General features: G+C 46.7%; 1 protein-coding gene and 1 long non-coding RNA gene across 44 annotated transcripts in view; one reads left to right on the forward strand and one right to left on the reverse strand.

Annotated features, from left to right (window-relative positions):
- LOC138917083 (uncharacterized) overlaps positions 1–13,766 on the forward strand; it is a 102,743-nt gene that overhangs the window by 34,851 nt on the left and 54,126 nt on the right. For 38 of the 43 annotated variants that reach the window (XR_011424538.1, XR_011424533.1, XR_011424548.1 and 35 more), the window contains 3 exons: positions 8,059–8,214; positions 9,472–9,597; positions 13,366–13,415. The gene's annotated coding sequence lies outside the window, so the exon portion shown is untranslated. Of the gene's footprint in view, positions 1–8,058; positions 8,215–9,471; positions 9,598–13,365; positions 13,416–13,538; positions 13,568–13,766 lie in introns of those variants that run through there. The other 5 variants (XR_011424555.1, XR_011424550.1, XR_011424559.1 and 2 more) reach the window with 3 other exon arrangements.
- Positions 504–7,269, reverse strand: LOC138917084 (uncharacterized). The gene is made up of 4 exons (XR_011424563.1): positions 6,587–7,269; positions 5,795–5,840; positions 5,136–5,196; positions 504–4,857 (listed from the first exon to the last, which is right to left on the reverse strand). It is a non-coding gene; the product is annotated as an uncharacterized lncRNA (long non-coding RNA).

The raw sequence follows: 13,766 nt of genomic DNA on the forward strand, positions 1-13,766 counted from the left end.
TAGCCCCTCCCCCACCAGCCCAGGATCCACTGCAGCAATACCCTCCCCCACCCCCAAATCCCATTCAGGGTTCACCCCCTGTGGGGTCCTCTGGTCACTGACCTCTAAATCATGATGAAGCCACTGTTTTTTCTTCATTGTTGTTTTATGAATTGCATACCTATTCTTGACCCTCTTCGGATAGAGAACACCTGTCTTCCCTACTCTCTGAAGGATGTAAAACATTCAGTGAGCGGAAGGTGTGGGCTGCTCTACACTTTCGTTAAGGCTAAGCGAAGAGGCAGGAGGCAGAGCCCACCTCCTCAAACTTCATCAGGGAGGAAATGGGCTTTTGGGGGCACGTGATATCTCTTTGTCAACAAGAGCTGCAGAGCACTGGTGACCTTTCAGAAGCCAGAGGAAGCAATCAGTAAGAGCTGAACTCACTCCTCCTTTTCCCTAAGCACAAGCCCTGAGTTACCTGAAACCCATGCCCCCAACACAGGACACAGAAAAGACATCACTATTATTAGAGAATCATTTATTGGGGAGAATTAATATTCTCCACGAGAAGGAATTATTTTGTGGTGGGAAATTTTCCGCTCTCGAAACGCTGGAAAAGCGTTTTCTGTTGACATAGAGACGGATCCCTAAACATAGTGCCTTTAGCAGTGGTGAGAACAGCTGGAGGCCCCTGGGCCGGCTTGACGCCTGCAGGTGGAGCTTGGATGGGGCACATGCTCCCTGCGGGGCACAGATAAGGGACGCTTCTGATCCAATAGCTGATCTTTAAGCGCCACGACTTTCTGAGGGTGTCTGTTGTGGTCTCTGATCCGTCTAGAACATGTAGGATAATTCTGGCCAGCAAAGACAACTTCTTGGTGGCAGGACTTGGCCTTTGGCACTTTACAGGAGGGAGCCCTGTAGTTGGAAGGATGCCCCTGGACGGGCTCTGCCTGGGCCTGCTCTTCTGCCTTCTGCTCAGTTTTCACAAACTTCCTCAGGGAAGGAAGGGGCTCTTGAGGGCGGGTGACCTCTGTTGCACACCGCTGCCCCAGTTTCTCCACTGGGAACTTCCCAGGGACCGTCCTGGTCTTCTGAGCCGTGGTGGTCCCAGTAACGGCAGCTCTCTCTTTAACCAGGCCTCTGCTCTGTGCAGATGATATGGGGCGGCCCTTTTCCGGGGGATGTTCTTGCTTTTTGCCTTTTGTCCCAGGACGAAGCCATTGAAAAATGTGGTTCATCTTTTTTCGGAACAGACTTTCAGGAGGAGGCTGTGCCTTCTGTGATGAGGTCTGGGAAGACTTGCTCCCAAGCGTCTCCTCTGATGCTGTGATCTGAGTAGGGAAACTCTTTCTTGTAGGTTGGGATGTCCCCAACCCTGCATCCCCTCCACCAAGCTCTTCTTTGTTGGGGCCCGGAGGGCTCAGTCTCATTGTAGCTGGTGGGAATTTCTTATCCTCGGACCTCTTTAGGTCTTTCGTAGGGACCCAAGGCTCTTGCCGCTGCTGCCTGCTGATCCCACTGTCCTCCAGATGGACACGCAGCACCTGGGAAGCTCCCATGTCCCCACTGGAGACACCGTGGGCATGAGTCAGTGAGGCCTTGTAAGTCAAGCTCTCTGAGGCAGGGGCCCTGTCAGTGTGTTGGCCTTGGACCTGGCTCTGATTCCTCTTCTCTAGTTTTGACTTTAATTCCCCAAACAGATGTTCCTTAAGATCCGATGACTTTGGGTCTTGGGGAACTTGTCTTTTTGGTGCAGGGCTTTCAATGGTCCCAGTAATTTCTATTTTACTGTGATTCTCACGTATCATTTGGGAGCTTCCTGGCTTGCTGGTTGTCAACACACTACCAGTTTTTGACTGCAGAGCATTGAGCTCCTTGGCCCTGAATATGTCCCTGGCCGTGTTGTACATGGAAAAGGGTTCCGACTTCATCTTTTTGTCCTGTCGCCCTTCTCTTCTATCACTGGAACTCACTCTCTCATCTTTTGTCTCAGGTTTGGCACCAGCTTGCCTTGCAGGCAGCTCTGGGGGGCATCTGTTGCCTAGCTGAGTAAATTTCTGACTCGTTTTGCCTGTGATGCCACATGTGACAGGCAGATGAGTCTGCCTGGCACCCTTACTCCTCTGAACAACCTCTGCAATCTCTTGGTTGATACCAGAGGGTGATTGTCTCGGCACCCCTTGTCCTTCCCTGCCCATAGGTGATGTAGCAGGGCAAAGACGATCCAGGACCAGGGCTGAATTTGTTGTTTCTGCTTTTTCTTGAAGAACAGATTTAGAGCTTCCTCTATGGGGCTCGAAGCCCTCGGATTTGGAGTCGACTTCCAAAGTTGGGTTATTTGAGGGGGGCCAGTAGAAATAGGGCAAGGACTGGGATGCAGCATCTTCCAATTTAAACGCCTGTATGGATTCAAGGACCCTGCAGGGCAGGCCCCACTCCATCCTCATACGGAAACTTTTAATATGGGTTTCCATCATCTGTTGTGCACTGGAATCAATGAAGCAAAGCTCCTGGAAGGTATTCAGGGAGGAGTCCCCACCCACTGAAGGTGGCAAACTCCTCTGAGTTATTTGGGTGCGGGATTTGTCAGAAAGCAGCAATGTCTGCTTGCTAGCATGCCATGAACTGTGCACCGTCCCAGGGAGCCGAGCCTCACTGATTTCCTCAAACTTCTTGCTCAAATGTGCTTTCAGGACATTTTCAAGTTGTTTCTGATCTAGACTTTCCTCCAAGGCCCTTGAAGCTTTCCCTGACAGACTTGCCATGTGACTATTTAGGTCTTTCTCAGAGTCATATGCCAGATCCTTATCTGAAGAGCTCTCTGGGTCACTCAACAGATGAGCTTTTGGGCCGTTCTCTGGGCTATGCCCCTGATCCTTCCCCATCTCCTTCTCTACCTGAAGCAGTTCTGAACCCCTCTCATGGAAGCTTTTGGATTGGCTCAATCCAACATTTAGATCTTTGTTCACCGAGATCCGTGAGAGTCCACGATTGCTTTCTGACTTAGCTATCTCTGAGAAATCTCTTGGAGGCATCATCAGTGACAGACACTCACAGATCCTGCGGGGCAGGCCCCACCGGTGTTGGATGAGCCTCTTTCGAAGGTGATGTTCCAGTTTCTTCCTCAGCTCATCACTGAGAGGAAACTCTACGGGAAGGGTGGAGATGGAGGCATGGGCCTGGGAGGCCTGATGGTAAGGAAAGTTGGGAGCTGAAGAACAAAATTCTTCCTGAGATCTTTGGACTACAGAGGGGGAACCCCACAAACTTTCCTGTTGCTTCTGCAACACTTTCCATTCCAGTTGTTGAATTTCAGATGAGGTGAGAGACTCTGATTCATCCGGGGGTCTATGGTAACACACTCCACAGATCCTTATCTGGGGTAGAGGACCAGATGGTAGGATTGGGAGTGGGGATTTAAGGTGGGCCTGGGACTTGACCTGAGTGAGAGGTAGGGGCTGGGATTGGGGCAGGGTTTGAGGCAAGGGTTGGGGCTGGATCTCAGGCAAGGATGGAGGTGGGCGATGGAGAGGTACTGGGGATTCTTGGCCCATGGAGGCATTTGAGATGGTATTGAAAAGGAAGATTGTGGTGCAGTCACGTGAGTCACGGATAGCAGAGGGCAAGGACTCGCTGTGCAGAGATGGGAGACCCCAGAAGAGCTGCATACATTTTTCCTGTAAATGGTCCTCCAAGATTTTAGGATATGGGGGCTGCTCATGCATGTGCAGCTCCTTTGGTTTGCCTGCACTGCTCCAGAAAGGAAGGGAGAATGCTGAGTCACACTCATCAGCATTTGACTCTGACATTTTCCCCGAAGGAGTTAGTTGGTGGCCTGGCCTAAGTTTTTTTGGAAAAGAGCCCTTCTCCTTCTCCTTTTCCTTCCACATCAGGAAATCACTCCTCTTTCGGACTTGTCTCTCCAGGAGTGCCAGGACATGAGGGCTGAGAAATGAGAGGTTACCAGGCTCTATAAGGTTAGCTGTAGGGTGTCTCTCCAGAGAGGACTCTGGAGAATGGAGGGCAAGAAACTCTCGATTAAAATCACGTGGTGCCAAGGTGGAAGGTGCTAAGAACAAGTCTTTGGCACAAGCTTGCCACCAGGATAATTCTGAAATTGACAGGCTTGAATGGTCAGTGCCTCTGATTGTTGGGACATAAGTGGACAACCCACCAGGGCTATCTGGAGATGAGTTCTCTGGAACAGACTTCAATAAGATGGAAACCGATTTAGATTGAGTCACAGTTAAAGGGTGGTCTGTCGGTGGTGAGACAGACAGGCTTGGTGGTGCGTGATGACAAGCCAGTGAGTCATTGGGATTCATTATCTGGGACAAATCTGGTAAGGGGTTAATATCTTGGGAAAGGGTGCGGTCAAGAGAGAAGATCGTATTCAGAGACAGAGTGGCCTCTGGTTGGAGAATAGGACCCGTTGCCTGGGTGTCATGTGGTGGGAGAGGGGGAAGGGCAAGGGGTTGGGGTGGGGAATGGTCTGCTGGGAATTTGGACTCCAAGGGAGGAATAGGCTCTGGTGGCATAGAGTGACCCGGTGGTGAGGGTGAAAGAAAGTCAGCTAAGGGTGTCATTGGGTTAGGTGAGAGAACGGAGGGGGGCGGTGGGGAAGGGTCAGGTGGAGGGGATGGTGTTAGGTCTCCTGGAGGGACTTCTGAGAAGGCAGAGGACAGAGTGAATGATGACTCAGTCCCAGAAGCTGTGGAAGCCATAGAGGACACAGAGGCAGTATCATCTTCCAGGTCCTCCAGGAACAGCAGCCGATTGATCTCAGCAGTTGTGCTATTACACACCTCACAGGAGGGGTCTGGGCATAATAGTTGACGAATGCGGGTGGTATCGAGAGGCCGGCCTAGGGGCCTGCGGGAGACAGGAAGTAGAAAACTGTAGCCAGGACCAGAACAAGGAAAGGAGGACCTGCTGGCCTGTCAGGGGAGGGGCCACCTGAAGCCTGCTGCCCCTTCACAATGCCCCACATCTATGACTTCACCATACACTCAGCAGCCCTCACCCCAAGGCCTTCATTCACATACCCGTTCCTATGGCAAACCCCTCCCATGACTACTGCAGGCTGTACTGAATCCCTGGAATTGCAGAGAACATGTCAAAGAGGGATCAGGAAAGAAAAGACTAGTCACCTTTTCAGAATAGAAATTAGCCTCCTTTTCTCCTCTGTTTCCCTCTGGTAGTTTCTCCAACCTGGGAAACCAGAAGAGTGAATTACATGTAATAAAGGTAGAAGCATAGGTGTTACACGGGAGTCCCTTTATGGGAGACCCTTGGGATATTAACGGGATATTAACTCTGAAAGCCCCAAGAATCAGTAGATGTGGTCAAACGGTCAATGATAATATTAATAAGGTTCACATGTGTTTGTTGCTTCATTTATAAAGTACTGTCACATACATTATCCCATGGGATGTTCAAAACCACCATGTGAGGAACATAGGTCAATGGTTACCTCAAAGAGGAGTCTGATCATCCAGGAAGTCAACGTAGTTTCACAAGGTCAGGACACAGAAGTTCTGACTCTTGGCGTCTCCCACGGCAACCCACTGGGCAACACCCATTGTCCAGGCCCATCACTGCTTCATGCCCAGAGCTGGGCAGAGCAGGAATCTGAGAAATGTCTCGGGTTCTGACTACCTTCCCATGAGCCTTTCCTCTGAGGCCTCTATTTTCTGAGAGGGACTCTATCTAGCGACTGACATCCTCAGAGACCATGGACCTGGGACCTCATGGAGAGGACAGGAAGGGTCACCCTTGGAGAGCTCAGGTGGGATAGGTGGAACCTTACCACTTGATGTTCCACCTTTTCTTCTCCTCTTGGCTCTGCCCTGACGCTGAGAACAAAAAGAAAAGAATGAGGAGCGAGGACTTAGTTGGCTTGCTCCTCTCTCTAGGAAACTCAGATATTCATCCAAGATTAATGTCACTCTCTATTTTTATTACTAGCACTTTGTGTTCTTTCCCTTTCTGAATTTCTAAAGGTGATAAGATACTTTCAATTTCTCCTTCTTTGAAAACCTCGAAGGAGGATTTTTGGCTAGAGTCCACACTTGATCTTCTCAGTCAGAAGTCCTCTGCTCAAGGCGGGCATAGACTCTGAGGCCCCCAGTCACATCTGTGCTTCCTCAGATAGGCCCCTGTATCCTGGGACAGAGCTCACACTCCAGTGTCTGCTCAGAGGCTCAGCCCTGCTCTCCTGATCTGCCCAATACAAAGGATGGTTTGGTCGAATGACGCCCGTCATGGGAATGTGACTCGTGATCCAGTGTTGGGAACAGTGTTCTCCTACACAGATCCCAAACTCTCTAAATAACCTAATGCAGGGCCGTGAAATCACTGATGGGATTTTATCCGGGAATCCTCCACCATACCCAGATGGTCTGTGAGTTTTAAATGGGAAACAGTCCCAGCTGAACCCCTAGTCCTGCCTGGCCTATTCCCCTAGAAGGATGATGTTCTATCGTCTATTCAGACTTGCCATCTTAGGAGTCTCTCTGGACCAACTCATTTAAAAATGTGGGACTAGAAATGGAAACAACAATAAAAAATCCCTGTTGGTGGCTTGCCCAGGGATCCTTACCTTTTGGTAGATTTTGGTTTTCCAGAAGGTTGGTAAAGATGGAATCCCCACCAGGAAGCACAGGAACAGAAGAAGCAACCACAACCCACACACGATGGTGAGGTTATAGTCACTATCTAAGAATGTTGAGCAGATGCTCAAAAACAACTCCATATGGCTATTCAGAAATGAGAGAACATTCCATTGACTGAACTCCATTTTCTGAATCGCAAGGCTGCCTGAGGCAACTGAGCTCTGAGAGTGTCCGCACTTGCCTATAATCCCAGGCCTGCATCACAGAGCACTGAAGAGTCACAAAGGGTTTCAGAGGGTGGGGGAGGGGACATGAAGAGGGTGTGCCCATGGCCCCTTCCTCCCACCAGCCCAGCTGATCTCTCCATCCATCCTGGGCCCTCCAGGTCCCTCTGCCCTACCCTGCCATCCTATTTTCCAACTCTGTCCGTTCATGAAATCATACAATTACATTAATGAAATTTTCTGCCTGTTCCACCTGTACTCCAGATATTACCTGGGCCCCCTTTACTGTTTGGAGAGCTTGACTTTGGTTTCACCAATTCCACTGCCTCGAAAGTCTGAAATGCTCCCTGGAATTTTTGCTTGTACCCAGACATTTACACTCAGAATCATATATGTCCTCAAATCCATCTTTCCTTTAGAATGTTTTTGCCTTACATGAACCCTGATATAGAACTCAAAGTTCTTCTGTACTCATTTGGTTTTGTGAATGTTGAATAACAAATTTTAGTTTTTTGCTTCAGTCAGCCTTTACCATCTTCAGCCAGTGGGGCTGACTCAAATAATTGAAATGAGTAATTCATTATTCAACACTCACAAGACTAAAATCAGTACAGGCGTACCTCACTTAATGAAAGGGAAATGTTTAGAGAAATGCATCATTAGGCACTTTCACTGTTGTGTGAACATCACACAGTGTACTTACACAAACCTAAGTGGTAGAGCCTACTACACACCTAGGCTATGTGGTGCTACCCGTATGGGACCACTGTCATATATGTGGTCCATCAGTGACCGAAACATCGTTAATATTGTTACGTGGTGCGTGACTGTGGTGGATGACAATGACAAAATGGAGTACCATTTTCAAGGCTTCTAAAATGGAGCTGGGAGGCCATTAAGGAAGTGGGGCTTATGCTTGTACACCACATCCACCACCAGATGTTAACTGAACTTTTGAGCTTTACCTGACAGCAGAGGTCACATCTTGAAGTGTTTCCTCATTCCAAGAAGGGACAGTCTGCCTAGGACCAACTATGTTCTGGCAAGTCAGCTCACCCCATGCCAGAACCAGTCAGTAACTGTTCACTGTAGACCTCTGTAAGCCTGTGTCCTTTCCTTTTATCTACCCCTGCCTCCTTTGTCTTCCTAGGAGCACATTTGAGCTTCTACTCGAATCTACATCTCCTGAATTGCAATTCTTGAGACCCCAAATAAACTTTTTGGTTCTTTTGCAGTTTATGCCTCTTATTTGCTGACTTTACATGGTGACAGAAGTGGGATCCCTAGCTACTGACCTTCAATTCTGGTGCCACTTCACAGACACAAGCAAGGTGCCTGCAAAGAATCTTTTGTGCTCTGTCGTCTCCTCCTGGTGGCTCTGGTTCCTGGTGGTAAGTCCTCCTGGGCCTGGACCTCGCATTTTTGGTAGAGGTCCAGACTCTTTCTGTAGGCGTCCTTTGATACTGGTTCTGGCCATCCTTCCGTTGTCAGCTTTGTTAGAAACTTCTGTTTCTTTCACTCCTTTTTTGGGCCTTTGATCCTTTGGTAAGTTCATACAAATGAGAAATCCATTTTCTAAGAGGACCACCAAAGAACAGCCCCACTCTGGGACTCCTGCTGGTTTTGTCTTTAAAGAATACAGACCTTCTACATGTAGATTTTTGTCCCACTGGGCTCAGATTACTCAGGGTGATTTAAGGCTTCACTGGCCTAAATGGGGCTCCTTTGAAATTCCTAAATTGGTTTATCTGTGCACTCAATTGGAAAAAGCCTATCAAACCAAGCAAATAAAATGGGAAACTTTTTAAAATTGGTATCTTGAGGCCTCTAAATGAAACACTGAAAAGGACACTTCCTTACAAGCCATAACAATGTCATAACTAAGAATTTCAAATGATTAAATGTAAATGCCATCGATAAAAGAATATTAACTCCTCCTGTATTCGTCAGGGTTCTCTGGAGAACCAAGGAGATTATATATATATATATATATATATATATATATATATATGTATATATAGTATATATTAATATTGCTATATAATAGAATATATAATCCATTGTATCTATATTTAAATTCATTTATTTAGTTCTATAAATTTATATATGAAAGAAACTTTGGCCTCACCCCTACCTGCCTAAAAGAATTTAAGACAGAAGGCCTGTTCCAGGAAGGAGCTTTCAACGTAGGGAACTCCAGATGTGGTAGAGAAGAAGGTACCTAGCCGGGCCCATTTTACACAAGTTCTCTCTCATTTGTTTAGAGATGGCCCAGCAAACATTTGGTTTTCTGTCTCCTTGTGAATTGGCTTCCTCCTCTTTGAAGTCCCAAACCATGACCCCCAACCCCGCGCCTTTGTAAAATATCTAAACCCTAACCATAGGCCTGGCAGACACGCTGTGGACTGAGCAGCAGCATGAAGACCAGGGTCAACCTGATGACATTGTGGGTGGGACTACTGGCTGTTTGTCCACATCCTTGTCCTGGGTGCCCAGGAAGGCAGTCACCCAGCAACTTGCAGTGAGGTGTGGCGTGTGACTATGTTTCAGCCAATGCAATGGGAGTGGAAGTGCTGTGTGCCATTTCCAGGTTGGAACTTTTGAAAGCAGGTGTGTCTTCTCCGTGTTCCTTCTTTCTCCTTGTGCAGATTGGTTGCAGACAATGATACAGGCGTCAGGAATGGCGGAGCCAAGAGACGGGAATTCATGGGTGACTGACACACCCTGTGGAAGAGAACCACCTGCCCAACGCGAAACCCACCTTGGCCTGTAAGGTAATCACACATAAATTTCTACTCTCTGGTTATTCTTTTTCGGGATGTGCTTGTTATTTTCTTAACTATTATGGAAATATTTCAAATATGCAGAAGAGTACATAGTATGACCTCTATCTCCGGCCCCAATACCCAGAAAGAACAGACGTTCAATTCTGCCCTATTTGCTTCCGATGTTGCATTCATTTGCTGGGGCTGCCATGACAAAATGCCACACGTAGGGTGGCTTAAACAATAGAAATTTATTTTCTCACGGTTCTGGAGGCCGAAGTTCAAGATCAAGGCGTTGGCCGGTTTAGTCTCTTCTGAGGCCTCTCTCCCCAGCCGCTTCTCCCTGTGTCCTCACACGGTCTTCCCTCTGTGTGTGTCTGAGTTCTAATCTTCTCTTCTTACGTGACTATCAGTCACATTGGATTGGAGCCTACCCATGTGACCTCACTTGACCTTAATTACCTCTTTAGAGGCCCTCTCTCCAAATACAGCCCTATTTTGAGGTCCTGGAGTTAGGACTTCAACATGTGAATTTTCAGGGACATGATTCAGCCCACAACGATATCTCTGTTTTTAAGAAACAAAATGTTGCCGTCACACCTAAAATTCACATTTCCATCCCGTTCTCCTCCCTCCCTCATCATAGGTATCAATATCCTAAAATTAATTACATTCTTTATGATTCCAAGAATATCCATGTGCATGGCTCCATTAACAGAAGATTACATTTTTATGCATAGTCAAGACATACATGTGTATGTCTCCGTTAACAAATTCTTACATTGTTATGCACTTAAAAAATGTACAGGAACAGCATCACACTGCACATGTCCTTCTTTGATTGGCTTTGGGCTATAAATGGGGAAGGAAAAACAGCAGCCGAGGGTAAGAGAATAAATAAACGGCTTATGCATAAAAACCCAAAAGGACAGATTTCCAAGAGCGTCCCAGTTGGTGACCATGTGGAGGTTCTGGGAGAGTGGTGGTTCTGGGAGAGTGGTTACCTGGAGAGGGCGTGGAAGCTCAGTGCCCTTTCCCCATGTCTTGCCCTATGCGTCTGTTCCATCGAGCTATTCCCGAGTCATATCCTTTTCTAATAAACAAGTAATCTAGTAAGTAAGAGGTTTCTCTGAGTTCTGTGAGCCACCCTAGCAAATTAGTCGAACCGGAGTAGAGAGTCTTGAGAACCTCCTACTGACAGCCAGTTGCTCAGAAGCATAGGCGACAACCTAGACTTGCTGTTGGCACCTGCAGTGGGGCAGTCTTGTGGGGCTGAACCCTTAACCTGTGGGATGTGATGCTGTGTCTGGGTACATAATGTCAGAATCGAGTTGAATTGCAGGACACCCAGCTGGTGTCCCAAGAATTGCTTGTTGGTGTGGGGGACTCCCCCGACCCCCAACCCTACACACGTTGGAATTGGTACCAGAACCTAGGAACAAACTGTGAAAGATAAGCGTCTTAGCTTGGGTTCCCATAACAAAATGCCATAGCATGGGTGACTTAAACAACAGAAATTTATTTTCTCACAATTCTGGGGGGCTGGAAGCCTGAGAGCAGGATGCCAGCATGGTCAGGTTCTGGCGAGGGCTGTCTCCTCAGCTTGCATAAGGTCCCCTTCTCACTGAGTCCTCAGATGGCGGGGTGTGTGTATGTGTGTGAAGAAACAGAAAGAGAGATCTCTTCAACTTCTGATGAGGCCACAGTCCTATCTGATTTAGGTTCCACCATTATGACTTCATTTTCACCATAATTACTTCCTAAAGACCTTGTGTCTGGACATGGTCACAAGGGGCGTCAGGGCTTCCATTATATGAACTGTGGGGAGACAGAATTCAGTCCATAGCAATAAATAAAGAGCAAATAAATAGGAACAAAGGTTTGGCATTTCTCTTTATCATTTCCTTTCTTCCTCACTTTACTGTCTTGCTCTTTGTCTAGCTTCTTGAACAAGTAGCTCGTTGGTTTCTAATTTTTCTTTTTAGATAAGTATATTGAAGATATGTTTCTTCTAAGTATTGTTTAATTCCATCCACCAGATTTTGTCATGTAGTGCTTTCAGCTATAATATTTCCTAAGTTCCATATGAGATCCCTTTCAATGCAAGGTTCTATAAGTTCCCAGCCATTATTATTATTTTCTCATCCGTTGCTCCTTTTACAAGTATGTAATGTTCCTCATTGTCACCATGTTGGTTTTGTCTGGAGCTTTACCTCCAGATTTCTATAGATATACTTTTTTATTGACAGGTAAAGGACAAAATGAGGAAATATCTTTGCTATATATAAGACATGGTATCTGTCTACACTACTAGGACAGTGTAGACTTCTATTCTGTCACTTATCCACCTTTGTGAAAGGAATTCTGATATTGGCTCACTGAAGTCATTTTGGTCAACAGCAGAGGAAATTGATAATATGTATGTTTTCATCAGTCAGACAGTCCATGTTGTGCTGTATTCACAACAAACTCCCAAGTCTCAACTAAAAATAACCAAGGTTTATTTCTCGAACATGCTCCATGTCATCAGGGGCTGGCTCTGTATTATCGTTCCTCAGTCTGGAGGATTGAGTAGATGGCAGCTAAAAGAGGCTCGATCCAACTTCTTGCACAACTGCCAGGCAGGAAAAACACACTCCCACTGTTTGCGAAAGGTTCTGTCTGGAAGAGACAACCTCACTTTTGCTCAAGTTTCATTCGCCAAAGGGTCACAGAGTCAGATCTGACTTTAAGGGGCCAAGAAGATACATCCCTTCTGTATGCCAGAGAAGAGCCGACAATATCTGGTGAACGGTAGTAATAATAACTATACACTATGCTGTATTGTGACTTCCAAAGCTTATTTTTGCTTTTTGTTTGTTAATTTCTCAAAAATTCCCTTCAGTTATGTGAGTTACCATAAATCCTTCTAGTCAATTTCTTTAATAAGAAAACTGAAGTTAGGCAGAGTTAGCTTCTTTTGCTTATTAGAAAAAAAACGATCTAAGGCATTAGACTTGGCGTTATAAATGTCACTGAGCGGCTTAGGAAAGTGAACTTCAGTTTACACCTTGGGCTGGTTTTGAAGAAAGGGTACACACCTATTTTTCAAGGATAAGGTTTTAATAGGAAAAGAAGCAGGGCATGGCATGAGCCAATATTTAGGTCCGAATAATTATTGGTGGCTGCAGCATGTCAGGCAGGGAGCCAGGTGTTTTTGCATATGCTAAGTCAATTTAATTCTTTATAAAAACAATATGAGGTGAGTCTTACTATTCATCACTTACATATGCAGAAACTGAGGGTCAGAGAGGTGAAATGACCTGTCTGAAAGTCACTTAACTAGCAAATGATGGCTTTGTTTTTACTCCATCATCTGATCAGGCAGAGGTGAAAGAGAAGAATGCAATGTGTGCTTTTGGGTAGTGGGTACTGTTCGGTTTGGCAGGACTGTGGGATACATGCAAGGCGGAGGGGCCCTTGAGTGCTAAGGCAGAGAGTTGGAGTCTATCAGGTAGGCAGTGAGAGGAAGGTTTCTGCATCAGAGAGGGCACTGGTGGAGCCATGCCTCAGAAACATTGATCCACTGTTGTCCTCTACGATGAAGAGAAATGAGGCACGCTGGAGGCCTGGAGACCAGTTGGAGCAGCATTGTAAAAACTCACATAGGCCTGAATGGGCATGGGTGTTGGCAATGGAAAAAGAAAAAAGTATTCTATCGAGTCTCCAGACGCCCAGGGAATTGCTGAACGAAGTCTGAGTTCTCCCTATGTAGATAGCTCCTACTTTTCATTATAGGTTTCTCAAGAACTGGCTCCCAGAAAAAACCTGGATGGAGAACAAAACAGGTAAGTGCCCAAGTGAGAAATCTACAAAGCTCCTCTCCCCCAAAAATCACCTCTTCCCCATCAGTTGTGGGGCCTAACATTTCACCAACGGGGTTCCGTTCTTTCAAGAGTCTCTTATTTAAGTAGGACTATCTGTGGACAAGAGGGAGAAGGGACACTGGGAAGTGTCCTCATTAGCAGCATCCAGGCAAGTAACATAAATGAATGGGGGCACTCTAGGGGGGCACCGTGAAGAACAGGGCACATGCTCCATGTCAGGGGGGCCTCTCGGTTCTGGCTGAGGGGCCCAAAGTTGCTGGATCTACTATTTCAGCAGAAACCTCATAGCCAAATTTTTTGGGAAAGTCCTCA

The sequence above is a fragment of the Equus caballus genome, chromosome 13 (genome assembly GCF_041296265.1).
Source record: "Equus caballus isolate H_3958 breed thoroughbred chromosome 13, TB-T2T, whole genome shotgun sequence".
NCBI classification, from domain to species: domain Eukaryota; kingdom Metazoa; phylum Chordata; class Mammalia; order Perissodactyla; family Equidae; genus Equus; species Equus caballus.